This window comes from Benincasa hispida, chromosome 3 (assembly GCF_027475165.1).
Source record: "Benincasa hispida cultivar pf3 chromosome 3, pf3_genome.v1.1, whole genome shotgun sequence".
Taxonomy (NCBI): domain Eukaryota; kingdom Viridiplantae; phylum Streptophyta; class Magnoliopsida; order Cucurbitales; family Cucurbitaceae; genus Benincasa; species Benincasa hispida.
The window spans coordinates 52043311-52062185 of NC_143480.1; the positions used below are offsets into that span (position 1 = coordinate 52043311).

At 32.0% G+C, this 18875-nt stretch overlaps 1 long non-coding RNA gene across 2 annotated transcripts; it reads right to left on the minus strand.

Moving 5' to 3' along the window:
* Nucleotides 1–429: 429 nt before the first annotated feature.
* LOC120073785 (uncharacterized) lies at nucleotides 430–2857 on the minus strand. Of its 2 annotated transcripts, XR_005480797.2 has the most exons (7): nucleotides 2405–2857; nucleotides 2112–2233; nucleotides 1862–1968; nucleotides 1637–1705; nucleotides 1428–1555; nucleotides 1065–1169; nucleotides 430–757 (listed from the first exon to the last, which is right to left on the minus strand). It is a non-coding gene; the product is annotated as an uncharacterized LOC120073785 (long non-coding RNA). The 2 variants fall into 2 exon arrangements; XR_005480798.2 differs by lacking the exon at nucleotides 1065–1169 and having other exon boundaries at nucleotides 2405–2832.
* Nucleotides 2858–18875: the final 16018 nt, after the last annotated feature.

Consider the following 18875-nt stretch of genomic DNA (forward strand, 5'->3'; position numbering starts at 1 on the left):
GAAGTTAATAAAAGCGTCATCTATTCGACTGTCAAATATAATGTCATAACTTGATACTGTAAAAACGTCAAGAGAAATAATTCTTGACACAATTTCCATGTCAAGAAATATAATACGCTTGACACTAAGGACATGTCAAGTGCATTAATTCTTGACACTTATTATTATAATTACTCTTGACATTTTTTATTTGTCAAATATATTTTTATCTTGACACGAAATAATGGTCAAGTAATCTAATTCTTGACACATTTCCAATGTCATCTATGTTTTTTTTTTTTTTCAAATTAAACATTCGAGTTTAATTTCCATTTCTCATTTCCTGCATTACATTTGTTCCAATAAGACAATTTTATCAACTAAAATAAACAGTTGCACATATTTCAAGTCTACATATCAGTCCAATATATCCAACGTAACAATTCAAAATACTAAAATAAACAATTCCATTCTTCTATTACTCATGTCTATATGAACGATTCCAAAATTTACAAGAACAATCGAACAGTATATACTCTATCAATCCACCTCAATATATGATCATTCTAAAATTGTAAGACCAATCTATATGTGTTATGTATTCCAAAAATTAGAATACTAAAATTGTATCCTCCACCACACATGTTCTGGGCATTCCCATGAAGCCATATACACAAAATTTATAGGAAGTCCATCAGATATAGCGACCTAAATATTCAGCCCATTCCATGCGTACTTCATCCATTTCAAGTTGCGAGTACGAGCTCCTCGTATCAATCTATAAAACATAGAAAGTAAAATATATATATTTATTTACTATTTACACCATTTATAATGTTACAATACATATATAAGTAGTTTAAAGACACCGCATCTGTGATAATATTCTTCTCTTTAGTCACGATTTCTCACATATCTTATAACATAATACCCATATTCGATAGTTCCCACTTGTAAAGGATCCCACAATACAAAGCCAATAATGATCATTGCTCTATAATATTCATAATGAAATAAACTTTACACAAAAAAAAAAAAAAAAAAAAAAAAAAAAAAAAAAAAAAAAAAAAAAAACTCTAACTTACATATTTGTTATGTATTTGACATCTTCTCGTGAACTTGTTCTCGATGAGTCAAGATAGTATACCACGTCATCATACACATTGATAATAATTAACGACCAATTATCACTAAATAAAATACACAACTAATTAGTATGGAACATGAAGGTAGCTCATTACATTAAGGTAGAACATGAGTATAAGGAGCTTTCAAGTACAATAATCTAAACACAATTCTACATTGGAAAAAAAAAGGAAAAGATAGAATAGGAGTACAAGAAGCTTTCAAGTACAATGATCCCAACACAATTCTACATTAGAACAAAACAGGAAAAGGTAGAATATGAGTATAATGTTCTGAATATGAATATAACTAATTATACTTACCCGGGATTATAAGGAGCAATAACTAATTGACGGTGTTCAGAAGTCATTAATCTACTACAAAAGTTCCAAACTCTATAAAAATATACTTCGACCCTTTATTTGAATCAACAATGAACGAGTGTAGGTACCTACAATAATAGATCGAACACATTAACTTATTACTAATTAATAAAGTGATAATATATCATAAACAAATAACATTTACTTACGCAATATAAGCCACCATTGATAAAGTCTTCACTTTTTGCATGCTACAAAACTCGATCACATATTCATTCCTAAATAAGATAGAAAAACATAAGACTCATACAATTCACCTTCAAGATCGGTGGTATACTAATAGCAATCACTTCCTCATCCTTTCCCGCATTCTCTGAAACTTTCTCCTAAAACCACCAAGTTATAATTTTATAAGTAACTAATAATAAATTTACCTCATAATACAATTCACCTTCAAGATCGGTTGTATACTAATAGCTTCCATCTCCTTCACCTTCTTCGCTTCCTCATGTGTGGTTGATGCACTAACAACTTCCTTTTCCTATGATATAAATATAACAGTACAAATTAAACAAGTTAAAAATTATCATACCTAATAGTTGTAACTTTAATGCATAAATTAAATGAGATAGAACATGAGACTATCTCTGACCCCTTGCTCACAAAATTAACGACGTGCCTTACCCAATTGTGGTTTGATCCAAAACCACCTCAAGATCTCAACTCCAACCTCCAAAATCGATCACTGAATCTGGACATCAAACTTTTGCTACACAACTCTTTCCAAGAATTCAAGTCACCAAAACCTAAGGACAAATCAAATTTAACCCAAAACACCAAAATCGAACCTCAAACACTATTGGATTGCGATTTAATATCCTCAAATTCTGGAATCCATCAACCAAAATTTATGGATTAAATAATTATTGGGAAAAAAATTAAATGGGTAAATTTTCAAGAAAAACCCAAAAACTTACACCAAAACTCCAGATCCAGAGAAAAGCCAAGCGGCAGAGTCCGACAACGAAAAGACTGATGGGCGTCGGCCAGATATGAGAAGCGGTCGTCGGATGGTTGGTTGAACGCAACCCGAAGGAAGTCGTTGACTGCAACAGTCCCTACGTGAGACAGACAGAACGGCGGCGGGTCGAACGGCGGTGGACAGCTAGGCGAACGGTTGGGATTCGAGCGACGACGCGACAACGAACAGAGTTGCAGCGAACGGCTTCAGATCCGGCGAACGTTGCGACACCTTGCGGCTAAGAGTCGGCGAACAGTTAGGTTGCAGAGAGGGAGAGGCGCGAGAGAGAGGTGGAGATGGGGGGGGGGGGGGGGGTGGTGTCTTGCGGCTGGAAGAAGAAGGGGAAGAGAGAGAAAAAGAGAAAAAAAGAAAGAAAAAGGAAAGAAAAAAAATTAAAGGAAAATAAAATAAAATATTATAATTTTGGGATTTTTTTATTAAGACATTTAACTCTTTTACTTGTTTAAAATAATAATTTATTTGATAATTTTTGTAGGAGAGAAACCAAATTTGAGAAGAAAATGAAAATGGGGAAGGAGGGAAACAAAAAATAAATATTAAAAAAATATTATTTTTCTATTTTACTTGACACGAAAAATATGTCAAGTGAGAACTTCTTATACTTGACGGAAAAACGTGTCAAACAAGACCTTATATTACTAAAAACCGTGTCAAGTAAAGGTTCGCGTGAAAATATCCGAAATATTCGGTTAATCTCCGCTTTTTTAACCCTTTTACTTGACATTTTCTTGTCCAAAATCACATTACTATGTTTTTTTCCAAGGAAAAAATCTACAAGTATCAAGTAAGGTCCATTTTGTAGTAGTGCATAGTTATAAATATACATTTATATCTAACTTGTTTTTTAAAATTGAAATCTGAAGAAATTTAAATTTACAAATAATATCGATATCAATACTGACCTAGGGGACTTGATTGCAATAATTAACAAACTATAATTTTTAATTCAAACTATAAGGTACTAATAGATTGAATTAGAAATTTAGGGATGTAATTATAATAAACCACATAGTTCAAAAAGTGATCGATCAAATTGTAAATTAATAGAGTGCAACCTTTTCAAATATAAAAAATGGACTAAACCATTTACACATATAACAAAATTAACAAATTTACCAAATAGGTTAATCTTGTTTTTTTGTTACGTGTAAATAGATTCATATTTTTTCTATTTATAAGAATTCCCCGTAATAAACCTCATAATTCAAAGGTAGTTGGTGCAATTTTCACTAATTTTATTTAATTAATTTGTTTTTGTTAAAGTATACACAGTATCCCAAGTCTCTTATCTATTCTACATTTTTATAAATTAGTGAATGTATCATATAAATTGATTTTGTGCCCAATAATACATCAAGACTTCGTTTATTAACCATTTTGTTTTTCGTTTTTGTTTTTGAAAATCAAGTCGATGGACACTACTTCTAACTTCAAATTTCCTCCTTTGTTATCTACTTTTCAATAGTTAAAAAAACCAAATCAAAATTTGAGAACTAAAGAAGTAACTCTCAAAATGTTGTTTTTGTTTTTGGAACGTGGTTAAGAATTTAATTATTATACTTAAAAAGATGCAAACCATTGTAAGAAATGTGGACGACTTAATTTTTCAAAAAACAAAAATAAAAAATCAAATGGTTACCAAACAGGACCTAAGCTTTCAATTTTTATCTCATAAATTTGAGAATTTCAAGAAAATGTTGAATAGATTATTGACCTATTAACATAAAAATAAAAAAAAATTTGAAAGTTTATTAGACATAAAATTTAAAGTTTAGCAACTTACTACAAATTTTAAAGTTTAGACACATTAGATATAAAATCAAAATTAAAAAATCTATCTAACTCGTATCTTAAAATTATATTTAGAGATATCCATTTTTTTTAGGGGGACTTCGTGGAGATTCACCTTAGTGGGATGAAGAACGTTGGAGGGAGTGAGGAAAAAAAAGTTTATGCAAGCTGGATGAGAACGGACAAAATATAGTTTTGTTTATTTTTTTTTAAAAAAAAGTATATATACACACAAAGATATATATTAAGAAATATTACTTCTAATTGCGCAGAGAATCAGTATCAGATACAAATACGTCCAATACATGATAGATTATACGTGATTTGAAGTATCTGATTTTTTTTTAATTTTCAAATACGCATATATACTTATATATATATATATTTCAAATTTAAGCCAACTCTTATTCCATTTTATTTAAGTGCGTGTTTTGAAATGATTTTAAAATCATCAAAATCATTTTTTATATTTTTAAAATCACTCGAAAACACGTTTTTAATTACTCAAAATTAATTTAGTTTCAAATTTTACACTTTTAAATGCAATTTTCAAATCACCAAAGTTAGTTTTGAAGGATTAAACATGCTTCACAATGATCTTGAAAATGACAAAAGTAATTTTGACTATTTTAAAATCACTCACAAACATAAAAATCCACTTAAATCAATCAATCCATGACAAAATAAATTAAAAATGATAAAAATATAAAAAGTTAAAAGAAAAAAATCTGAAACGTAATTAAATCTTCATTCTTATTTTCTCTCTCACTATCTAAATTATAATTCACCTCTCTCTCTCCCCTCCCTTCATCATTAACTTCATTATGCAATCTTCATCATCTACTTCTTTTCTACCGTTTGCTCTAGCCGCTCAACCACCAATCAACTTTATTGGAATTTTTTTCAAGTTTTCACTCTCTTCTTAAATCTTTTTAATCCAACTTAAAATAAGTATTATAACAATTAATTGGAGATTATCATATATACACGCACATAAATAAGAACGTATCTTCAACATATCCGTATCTTAATTTTTTAGAAACTGGCGTATCGTCGTATCGTATCTATATTCTGTATCTGTGTCTGTGTCTGTACTTCTTAAGATACATACAAACATATGCATATGTTTGAATAACTTAAAGCCAAAACGAATATAACTCAATTGATATGTTGGCATAAGAATGTGTTAGTCACTAGGAGATATGTGATCTGTATTCCCACCCAAAACTAACTTAAAAACTCTTAGGTATAGATAATGATATTGTATGAAAAAAAAAATTATACATAGATTTCTATGAGAATTTTCAAGGTGATAGGGAATAAAATGAAAGTTGGGAACGGAGAAGCCATCGCCATCCCCTTTTATCCAATAGACTTCTGATCAATTTATATTTTTTCTAAAAAAAAATATGAAATTCTAAAAACATTTTTTATGCGATGAATTTAAAATTTTAAACGATGATATCAGTGCAAGAAAATATGACTTTCCATGACAATATAATGAAGCTAAATTAAGGGAAAAGAGAGAAAAGCATCATATAATGTAGGAGACTTACTTTGGTGGGAAAAAATACAAGATTTTCGTATTTTCAAAAAGTTATGATAGTTTTTCAGCAACATAGAGTCAATATGATTTTCGGATGTTTTTCACTAGACAAAAACTTGACACATTTCAAAAGGCAAGAATCATGCTGAATGAAAACTCTTAAAAAATATCTAAAACCTTTATATAATACAATACATTTAAAAAATAGAAAATTTTGAATATCTTTTGATATATTAATTTTTCTTTTTGGGTTGGGCTAGTGATAAACTTTGTTGCAATATACAAACTTGTACTTAGATTCTTTGTAAAAACTTTACCAAACCCGGTTATTAATTTTTTTTGTCTTTTTTCTTTTGTAAGAACTTCATCAACTTTGTCATTATTTATGTTTATATCTATTTTGTATCAAAATTGAAATAACTTATTTTGGAAACAAATGTGTGATGACAAGTATAAAAAAATAATTTTCCATTATTATAAACATTTCTTTACATCTGTTGATGTCAAATTTTATACAGGACAAAACGCACCTGACCTTCATGTGGCAACGGTAAATTTATAATTTGAAAAAAAACGTGACCTACAAGATGAAAAGATCTACACACCGATGCCTAAGTTAAAAAGTGTATATATGTAGCAAGTAGAGACTAGAGTATTAAAATGGACTTACTTCGTTTGAGCTATCTTGATATATTTATAGGTGTAATTGATCTAGAAACCTTCCCCTTAAGGTTTCCGAGTTGTTTTAGGTTTCCCTTCTTAACTTCTTGGGCTTGGACCTATGAGGGGCATGCCCTGTTTGGCAATTTGCTAGGGTCAATCTCAATAGAGCACCTCATTTTAGTTATAATTTAGACCTACAAGGATCACTTACATGCATGTCCCATTAAGCATTTGGTGAGGTGGCCAAGGCTGAGCATACTGGCTTAGGCCAAGACCCAAGTCAGCCTCTTCTTTTAGACCCATTTGGGTCCTAAGTTGTAGCTCTTGACCTGAATCATGATATCTTCAACTTTGTTGCTCATGTTTTAGCCAAATATTGTCCATGCCCTTTGGTCCAAAATCACCCATAACAACATTAAAAAGATAATCTATTTATTTAAAAATGTTATACTATCATCCATACTCTTTTTACGATAAATAGGTGTCATTTTATGAAATTTCATTGACAATAAGATATAGTCGTACAAGGGAAGTATGTGGTGTAAAAAAATTGTCATGATTAGATCATTCTTGATACTAAAAACGTGACATCGAATCCATATTTGTTGATGATTTCTAACTGTCGTTATATATATATATACATGTAATTGGATGTCCAAGCCATGTGTCACTCTACCCATGTGCCTCATACCTATACATTATTGGTGTCCATAATGAGCCACCTTCCACTTGCCATTTTGCATATAAATAAAGATATTTGGTGGAGCTTGATAGAATACACATATATTGGTGATCAATTCAGAAAGATTGAAGAAGGAGAAATTCATCTTTTGTTATTTTATTTACTTTTGTTATTTGTTTATTTTATATGTTATTATTATTATATTATATTTTCTTCATATCTGTGTTCTCGTTGTGTGTCGTTCTGTCCCTCAATTTTACAACATATTACCAGCACGAGCTTCTTTCATTGTCTCCGCTGAAGGTAGGTCCTAAAGATATTTCGTTTTCCTCTCATTGTTATAATCATAAATTAAATGTTATTTTGCATATTTAGTACATATTAAATTTTTAATATAAATACAATGTTTTGTGGTAGTATCGTCGTGAAAAAACTTACGAAATTAGAATCTACAGTCCTTGACATTAATGGTAATAATTATTTGTCATGGGTGCTCAATGCCGAAATCCACCCGGATGTTATAAACCATGGGGAAACAATTAAAAAAGGAATACGACATCCAATCAGGACAAAGAAAAAGCTATGATTTTACTTCGTCATCATATCTATGGGGGATTGAAAATAGAGTATCTTATAATAAAAGATCCTTGTATCTTATGAAAAAATTTGAAAGAGGTGTATGATCATAAAAAAAAAAACAGTTATTCTTTCTAAAGCTCGTTATGAGAGGATGCATTTAAGGATACAATATTTTAAATCAGTAAGTGATTACAATTCCGCATTATTTAAAATCAGTTCAAATTGTTATTATGTGGAGAGAAAATTACTGACGATGATTATTAGAGAAGACATTTTCTACATTCATATATTGAATATGCTCCTACAACAACAATATTAAGAGAAAGGTTTTAAACAGTATTATGAATTAATTTAATGTCTTCTCATGGTCGAATAAAATTATTGGAGTTGATGCCCTAAATCTCATGGGTCCTGTAGTTTGTAATTGTAGTGTACAAACAGTTTATTTATTTAATAAAATCTAAGATATTTTATTCGATAACCCACAAAACCATTAAACAAATATCCAAGGTTATCTTCTGTAGCTAAAACATGAATATAGAGACATACAGGTGGATCGTGTTTAAGCGATAACTTAAATGATCTAGTAGATGGATAAAGCTAGATACCTTATCCTAGTCCTACAAACACAACCCGCTTTGTAGATGTTACAATAGTTGTAAAGTTCTACAAATGATCTAATTCTGATCATTCATGTAGTGACATATCAGCGGGATTGTTCTATACAAAAGGTTTTGTATAAGATCGGACCACAAAATCAATAGTCTCATTATATAACATCGTTAATAGTAGAGACTTACATTTCACCAAGATGACCATAGGTGACATGACCTAAATCATAAGTGAGTTGTGAACTCCTGCCTATGAAGGCAGTCCTTTGATTTGCATGGGGGAGAATGGCCAGTTCGCCGACTCAATATGCCTACCATTTTGGGGATTCGTCTAATTGGAGAGTTGGGAACACAGCTACACAAGATGGAATTCTCTCCTTCTCTACTACTAGGTAAGTAGATAAAGTGCTTCTCTTAAGAGTTGATTTCAAGGCTTGAACAATGTGGCGCTACACTTTCTCTTGGCCCGAGAGGGGTTTGATCATAGTTGGACGATGACTTATTTTTCATTAGAGGGATTAGTTGTACTTAAGGAGTTAGATGTAACTACAGGGGCAAAATAGTAATTTTGGCCCAAATGTACTTATGAGCAATTAGTGAAGAGTCGTCATACTGTTGACTGGTTATATCCAATGGACATAGAAATATATCTATAGTACGAAGAGTGTAGCTGTCAGTCTTTAGTGAAGTGTCCGATAGTTAACAGAAGTTGATTAATTTAATTAAAGAGGTTTAATTAATTAATCAAGTACCACAAAAGCTTCAAATTATAGATCCATAAGATCTTCTCTGTAGCTCAACGGGGATAATTAAGAATCAATTTAATTTTAGATTAATTTGAATTGTTCAAATTAATTGAAGAAATTAATTATATATGATATAGTTAGTATAATGTATTTGATACATTATAAAATAAAGTTTATTTTAAGAGGAAATAAATATTGGAATATGCTTCAAATATTAATTATATGGATTAGAATCATATAATTAAATTTAATATAAATTTGATTTATATTAAATATCGTAAATGATTAAGAGAATTCAAACTATAGATTATATTGTATTTAATACAATATAAAAACTATAGGTTATGTATTATATTTGATATAACATATAGTTTAATAAATACTATATGATAACGTGGTTATCATATATATATTAAATAATTTTTTAATTTAATTAAGGAGGGAGTTATAACTCCCTCCCCTTGTTTCTCTCTCATAAGTGACATGGGAGATTGGAAGGTTATGATGATGATCGTCTTCTTCCTTCCAAAAAGACATAGAGTGTCAATAAGGTTTTGGTTCTCCCAAGAGCGCTCTCTAGAATAATTTTTTCTAAGAAAAGTCCGTCCTCTCCCTCACTACCAAATTAATACACAGAGCCCACAAACTCCCGTGATTCTCAATGGTTGAGATCGAGTTTAAAGAGAAGAGTTCCTGATCATTGGAGAGGATTTCGTGAAGGCTTTGTGGGTAAATCTAAATCCTATTTTCTCTTCTCTGTTTTGTTTTAAGCATGCTGTAAAATTTTGTTAGAATGTATAATTTTTGTTTTTGAATTTTAATTCATTGTGAAATCGTACAATTCTTGCTTCTACATCGGACTTCACACTTCAATTGGTATCAGACCGCCGTTTTCTGGTTTCCAATTTTAAATTTCCAGGACTATTTTTCAGTTTATGGTGGGTACTGCATCTTTTTATGCATTTCATGTTGATGAATGTTGATTTTGCAATTGTGGATGTTTCGAGATTGGTCTTTAAATTTTATTGTGTTTACTTTACAAATTGGTTTGTAAGGGCCCATCGTTTTGGGCATAATTATGCAATCGGGTCTGTATATTCATAGTCCAGGTCGATCGTGATTTGTTTCACGAAGTTCTGGAGAAAAAGATGCCCAAATCGGAGCAAAATTGAAGGAGATCTCCACTACACAGTAGACGATTGTACAACAACATTGCAACGTTGTGCCCTAGCATTGTAACACTGTGAAGAGACGAACAAAATAAATTTTTCGTAGCATTGCAACGCTAGGTCACAGCGTTGCAATGCTCCGAGACAAAAATTGCATGCGCTTCAGTTGCGGTTTGGTTGGTTTGCGTGCAGTTCGTGGGTTCGAGTGGTTTATGGCTTGGTTCACTTGTTCTAATCCGATTTAGATGCTTATTTATGTAATAGTTAGTTTTCTAATTAATTAAATTAATATAAAAGTTATATTAATTTAATTAATTGTTCAGAGTCTAATCCTGGTCCATTTATTGCACTCTAAATTATGCATTTGATATATGGTTTATTTTTTTATATGTCATAATTTATGTCATATAGTAAAATCTCACCATAAGTTATGCATTTTTTCACGCATCATAAATATTATAATTGTTATAATATAATTGCATGATTTACTTTAGAGTATGCTCATGCATCATATCTTATAAATGTTACAATATAGGTTTGCATGCATTAATAACATAGCTACACATCATTTATATTCTAAGGGTTATAATATATAATTTGAATGTATGGATGTATGTATGTTATCAATACTTTCATTACTTTAAGTACATAAACGTTATGTATGATTAAGTAATGAAAATTAAAATCAAGATTGCATGAAGCATGACACTAATTTAGGTAATTTTATAAATGTTATAATTTTACTAAGTACATCATTATATACAATGTTTGACTTTAATTTATTTCATTTATTTTATCTTTGCTATAATTAAATGAAACTAGAAGTTAAAATCAGTAATAAAAAATGCATACAAACTTAGGTTAAAATCATTTTTTAAATAGTTTAAAATATGATTCACATAGTGTTGGAGTGTATCAGCAAGCAGTGGAAGTAACAAGGATCAATAAGCACTCTAATTCATTAATTTTGGTAGAAACTAAAGCATGCTTACATAGTAACAAGTGGGTTTCTAGTCATACCTTTGTAGAACTTCTTCAACGCTCGCGTTTCAGCTGTAAACTTCTCCAAATCTTGTTTTAGACCACCTCAAAATCTTCCCCACTATTCTCTTGGAGCTCTAAATTGAGTTGTGGGACTAAAAATAAGCTTGAATGAAGGAAACTTGGAGAATAACTCACAACAGCAACCCACTTGAAGAACACCTTCTTCAACATGAATTTTTCAGCAAAAAAATTACAAATTGCATGCCTCAGTTCCACTCAAATCTTCTCAATATATTGCATACTATCATGCAAAGAAGATAGTTGCACGAGATGCAGCTCATGCTTGGAGTTATTGAAGCCAAAGAATGGGTTTTGTGTGAGCTACTTTGAAGATGATAATGGAAAAAACCGAAATTCCATTTTGTGATTTTCTAACTTTTTTTTTTTTTTACAAAATTGATTTCAAAAGTCAATTTGATTTATAAAATTGAAAGTATTATTAAATTTACAAAATTAATTTCATAAATTAATTTTTCTAATAAAGCTAATAATTATTTAAACAATTTAAATAATTCTAATTAATTTAATATCAAATATTAAATTAATTTTACACAAATCCACCTTCATATATTTAAATCATATTTAAATATTAATTCTCCAAATCCGTTTAATTCTTAAAATTAAACGTGTACTTATATCTCATATAATTACTAATTTCTTTAATTCTAATTTGAACGTTTCAGCTTAACTTATCATGCTATTTTAAAGCTAATCCATTTACGAGCTAGTAGGGAGACCTTGCGAACCTACAGATCATGGGCTCCAACGATCCGAGATTAATTGAATAAACTCATTACACGGAATTAACCCCCATTCGTTAACTAGTGGGTCACTCCACTAAAGCCCATAGCTGAACTCCTCTCACTGTAGATATATTATGTCCACTCGATATAACTATAATTAGTAAATTAACCCTTCATAAGTTGTTTGTAATAACGGCTGGGTCAAATGTTTGTTTTACCCCCGAGATTACCTCTTATTTCTTAAGTCCCATTGATCCTTTAATAAACAATTGATTTGTGATCCAATCAACAAATCGAGTCCCTCTCGGGCCAATAAGAGGGTGGGGCCCCTTATTCAAGACCCGAAATCAGCACTTAAGGGAACAACCTCTCTAATATCTTTAAAAGCGGGTAGGAGTGAATTCCTTCTTGCACCCTATGTCTCCAGCTATCTACCCGGTCTTACCCCTGAAATGGAAGTTTATTGAGCCGAAGCTATTGAGCCAACCCTCACCTATGAAATCTAAGGATAATCCCGAATAAACAGGAGTTTATAGTTAGCTCAGGATTAAGGTCAAGTTACCTAGGTCATCGCTTTGAAATAGTCAGTCTTAAACAGTAAACAACATTATAAAGTAAGAGTGACTTATTTTGTGGTTTGATCTTGTACAAACCGTTTTGCATAGGACACCCCCACTCCTCATGTCATAATATGTACAAATTAGAATCACTTCGTATGTAGCACTTTACAACTCTTTGTAACAACTACAGAATAGGCCGCATCCAATAATGTTACCAGAATAAAGCACCCAACCTTATTCATATACTATAGATCATTTTGACTATTTACTCGAACCTAATCCACTTTTATGTCTCTACATAAAGTTCAAATACTCGTGTAATAGTCATGGGTTTTTTAGGTTTATTGGATTTCTAATAAGCAATGCATATATTCAATAACAACTTAATGAATTTTCAAAATAAGTTTTATTGTTTACAAACCACGAGTTTTAAGACATAAAACCTAACAAATAGACCTAAGTTCACAATATTTCTAATATGATTAGAAATTAGTTTAATCTTTTTAATCAGTTTAATTGGATTAAATTAGTTTTAATAAAAGATTAAAGTTATAGCAAATGTATCTATAAGGGACCTTTGTCTAATGCTAGTTCTATCTACGCTGGGGTATTTAAGCTGACAAAAATGGAACACCCCTACCTGGGAACGAATCTGGAAGGTGAATTAGATAGATTTGCTATAAGCATACCATTATTGATTAAATTTTATTAAAATGTTTAATGAACATTAATCAAAATTGTTTAACTATTCAAATTAAGTGTTACTATCAGGTAAAACAGTCTATGGGAGGAAAATGGGGTATATGATACTTCATTTTTTTTTTTCACGTTTCTCCTTCATAGTTCACACTGTGAAACCTATACTCGACCCCGAGGCACCTTTGTTTGTATCCCCCTACGGGTAGTGTTTGTATAGGTTAATACTAAGCTGAATGGAGAGAGTGTTTGTAATAAGTGGGAGAGAGACGTGTGTCAACACATCTCACGGTCTCTCTCATTAGTTTGTAGTAAATTTTCATGCTCGGCCTCAGGGCACCTTTGCTTTTATCCCCCTATGGATGGCATTTGCATGACTTTTTACTCAAACTCTAGAAATAGATAAGGTTGCTTTAGTTTTTATCCCAATCGATTTTTTCCTACGATTGGCTTATTGGGGCAGAACTTTAGAATCTAAAATAAGGGGTTACACTTACAAAAAAATGTTAAGCTAGTTAAATTTTTGAACCGAACAATGTTGACTAATACTTACAGGAACAAAGAGTTGTTCTATATATTGGTTGAGGTTGTCTCATTTTAGTGAAGGGGTATCTGATCACCCTACGGTGGCTTTTACCCTGCCTCACTGAAACACCATTGCAAAATAGATGTCACATAGGGTGCATTAAATTACTTTGCTAAATTTGATTGGTTTTTCCAAATGGGTAATGCATAGATTACTAATATAAATAAATTGTATGTTTCAACAATTTTTCCAATATGACTTCTGCGACTTTAAATATGCTCGCCGCCGACAAATTAACTGGTGATAATTACATCACATGGAAAAACACAATTAATGTAGTTTTGATCATCGATGACTTATGATTTGTCTTGTTGGAGGAATGTCCTCCAATTTCAGCTCTAAATGCCACTCAAAACGTTTGAGAGGCACACGAGTGTTGAGTGCGAGTAAATGAAAAGGCCCAAATGTAAATCTTGTCAAACCTTTCTGATGTTTTGGCCAAGAAACATGAGCCCATGCTCACTGCCCATGAGATCATGGAGTCCTTTCTGGGAATGTTTAGACAACTGTCTGCTCAGCTCAAGCATGATGCTCTTAAGTTGATCTTCAATGCTCGTATGCAAGAAAGGGCCTCTGTTCGAGAACATTATGAACATAATGGTCCACTTTAATGTGGCTGAGATGAACGAGTCTGTCATTGATGAGTCTAGTCAGGTTAGCTTCATCCTGGAAACTTTACCTAAAAGATTCATCAAGTTCCATAGTAATGTTGTTATGAACAGGATTGACTACAACCTGACCACCTTGCTCAACGAGCTTTAAACTTTCCAATCCTTAATGAAAGTAAAGGAATAAAAGGGTGAGGCAAATTTTTCCCTGTTCTTCAAAAAGTTTTACAGAGGTTCGACTTCTAAAACTAAGTCTGTGCCTTCCTCTTCCGCACTAAAAAGTGGAAAAAGAAGAAAAGTGGAAAGAGGAAGACTAACCTACCAGCTGCTGTCTAAAAGGGGAAGAAGGCTAAGGTCGCAAAGAGAATATGTTTCCATTGCAACTAGAAGCGACATTGGATAAGGAATTGTCCCAAGTACTTGGTGGAAAAGAATAAGGCCAAGCTAGGTAAATGTAATTTACTTGTATTAGAGACTTGTTTAGTGGAGAATAATGATTCGGTCTAAATAATAGATTTGGGCGACACTAACCATGTTTGTTCTTCATTTCAGGGGATTGGTTCCTGGTGGTAGCTGGCACCTAGTGAAATGACAATGCGTGTAGGAACTATGAACGTTGTCTCTTTAAGGGTAGTGCGAGGACTCTGACTTACTTTATATCAAAATTATATTTTGTTAGAAAATGTATATGTAGTTCCTGACTTAAAGAGGAACTTAACATCTGTAAAGTGCCTTATTAAACAAAATTATACTTTATCTTTTTCTAATATAAAGTGTTTATTTACAAAAAAAAAAATGGTATTATTATTTGTTCTGCTAAACTAGAGGATAATCTATATGTGTTAAGATCGTTAGCAACTAAACCTCTCCTAAATACTGAATTTTTAAAACTACGATAACTCAGAATAAAAGATAGAAAATTTCTCCTAAAAAAATTTCCATCTTTGGCACCTAAGATTAGGACACATAAATCTCAATAGGATTGAGAAACTGGTTAAGAATGGACTTCTAAGCAAGTTAGAAAGAATTATTTACTTGTATGTGAGTCATGCCTTGAAGGTAAAATGGCTAAAATATTTTTTACAGGAAAAGGTCATAGGGCCAAAGAACCCTTAGAGCTTATACATTTAGATCTCTATGGTTCAATGAATGTTAAGGCAAGAGGAGGGTTCGAATATTTCATCAATAACTGATGATTCCTATATATAGATATGTTTATTTAATGCAACATAAGTCTGAAGCCCTGAAAAGTTCAAAAAATATAAGGCTGAAGTTGAGAATGTATTACCTAAAATAATTAAAACATTTCGATCTGATCGAGGTGGAAAGTATATGGATCTGAAATTCCAAGACTATTTGATAGAACGTAAAATTGTATCCCAACTTTTAGCACCTGATACACCTTAGCAGAATGGTGTATCAAAAAAGGGAAATCGAACCTTGTTGGACATGTTTGGTCTATGATGAGTTATGCTTCCTTACTTAATTCGTTTTGGGATTATGCAATACAGACTACGACCTACATTTTGAACTGCATTCCATCCAAAAGTGTTATTGGAATACCTTTGGAATTATGGAATGGTTGTAAAGGTAGTTTACGCCATTTCAGGATCTGCGGTTTTCCATCACATATACTTGAGGAAAATCCTAAGAAATTGGAATCTTGTTAAAAATTATGTCTATTTGTAGGTTGTCTCAAAGGAACGAGAGGTGGTTCATCACATATACTTCTACAATTTTAAAGATAATAAAGTGTTTGTATCGACAAACACTACTTTTTCATAAAAGGACCATATAAAGGAGCATAAACCCTGCAGTAAGATAGTGTTAAATGAACATTCCAGTGAAACTACTGAACCTTCAACAAGATTTGTTGAAGAGTCCAATACCTCAACAAGAGTTGTTGAAGTTGGTTCATCTAGTATGTCACATCCACCTCAAAAATTGAGGGAGCCTCAATGTAGTGAGAGGGTTACGAACCCGCCTATTCTTTATATAGGTTTAACAGAAACCCTAACTGTTGTGGCTAATTGTGATGTTAAGGATCCATTATCTTACAAAACAGCAATAGAGGATGTTGACAAAGATAAGTGGATTAAAGCTATGGATCTCAAAATGGATTCTATGTACTTCAATTCAAGTTTGGATCTTGTAGATAAACGTGATTAGGTTAAACCTATAGTTGCAAATGGATCTACAAGAGAAAATGGATTGCTGATGGGAAAGTGCAAACCTTCAAGGCTAGACTTATGGCAAGGGGTTATACATAAGTTGAAGGAGTCGACTATAAGGAGACTTTCTCATTTGTTTCCATGTTGAAGTTTATCTGAATACTCATGTCCATTGCCTCATATTATGACTATGAGATTTGGCAAATGGACATCAAGACTGCTTTTCTGAATGGAAATCTTGGGAATACCATATATATGGAGCAACTTGAGGGATTCATAACTCAAGGTCAAGAGCAAAAGGTTTACAGGCTTAATCAGTCCATTTATAGATTGAAACAAGCTTCTTGATCTTGGAATATAACATATGATACTGTGATAAAATCTTATAGCTTTGATTAGAATATTGAAGAGTCTTTTGTTTCCAAGAGAATCATCAACAGTTCAATCACGTTTCTTGTGTTGTATGTGAAGGAATTTTGATTACAGAGGACCTTTGAGTAGAAGCAGATCGTCCAAATCCCATTGTAAATGAAATAAAAAACATTTATAGTTATACAGAACAGATTATGCACAAAACTTAAATTACAACATCCTTCTAAAATAAAAACAAAAGATAAGAGATTATACCTTTGAAGAACCCTTCTTCAAGTAAATCTCTCGATCAAATTTGTTCACGAACGCAACGAACAACTCGAACCCCCTCGAACAAGCAGCAAGTAGATATTCGAACCAATCGGACACTACCACTTGGATACCTTGGTATTCTCGGTGTGAGAATCCATGAGTGGTGGGCTCTGACTAATTTTGGCTAGAGTGAAGGTTTGGTGGGGAGGAGGAAGACGATCGAGTTGACAACAACACAGTCGTGTAGACGACAAAGTCTATCGCATAGACAAGTTACTCGATCATTTAGATATTGAAACTATCGTATAGTCTCTCAAAGTGTTTGTGTAGGCACTCGATTGATAATCACGTCTGTACCTTGAGATTTGAAATTGAATTTCATTTTATGCCAAAATTTCCATAAAACTAAATAACTATCCGCTAAGGGTGGTTATGGAGAAAAAGATGTTAATTATCAAATAATTAATAAATATAAATAAATATGGTAATTAGCTTATCATATTATATTCATAACCTATAGTTTTAATATTGCATCATATACAATATATAAACCATAGTTCTTTTTCTCTATCTTATGACATTTAATATAAATCATATTTATATTAAATTTAATAACTATGAATCTAATTCATAGAAAATATATTTGAATCATATTCAAATATTAGTTCCTCCAATCACACAATAATGTATCAAATACATTATTTCAATTATATCATATATAATCAAATTCCCTCTTATTAATTTGAATATTTCAAATTAACTCAAAAACTGATTCTCATCTTAAATCCATTGAGCTACCAAGGGAGCCTTATAAACCTATAGCTTAAAGCTCTAACGGTCCGGGAATAACTAATTAAACTCTTTAATCACATTATCCACCATCCGTTAACTATCGGACACTCCACTAAAGACCGACAGCTACACTTTTCACACTACAGATATATTTCTATGTCTACTGGATAAAACCAATCAACAGTAGATGACCGTTCACAAATTGCTCGTAAGTACAGGTATGCCAAAATACCGTTTTCCCCCTGTAGTTACATCTAACTCCTTAAGTACCACTGATCCCTTTAATGAACAATAGATCATAGTTCTACTATGAAGAAACCCCTCTCGGGCTAAGAGAGAGTGTGATGCCACATTGTTCAAGACCCGGAATCAGCCCTTAAGGGAGCAATTTATCTACTTATCCCTGCTTTGGGGAAGAAGTGAATTCTCTCTTGTGTAGCTGAGTTCCTAACTCCCCAATCAGATGAATCCCCAAAATGGTAGGCTTGTTAAACAAGAGAATCCATGAGCGGAAGTGGATCTTTCCGATTTCATTGTGACAGAATTACCAAACATATATTCTAACAAACAGATATGCATTGTAACACTAATTACTGGCATGCTTTAACAATTAAATACAATAGACCAAGAGAAACGTACCAGTTGAAGACTTTCTTCAATCAAACTTAGTCCAGCGAAGGCGAACTCCTCTACGCTCCTTATCGTCCAGCAAACAGTCGCCTAACAGCACCACGATCGTCTACACGATCAGCACCGCATGAACCAACAACAACCGGGGACGACACCACCACTCGA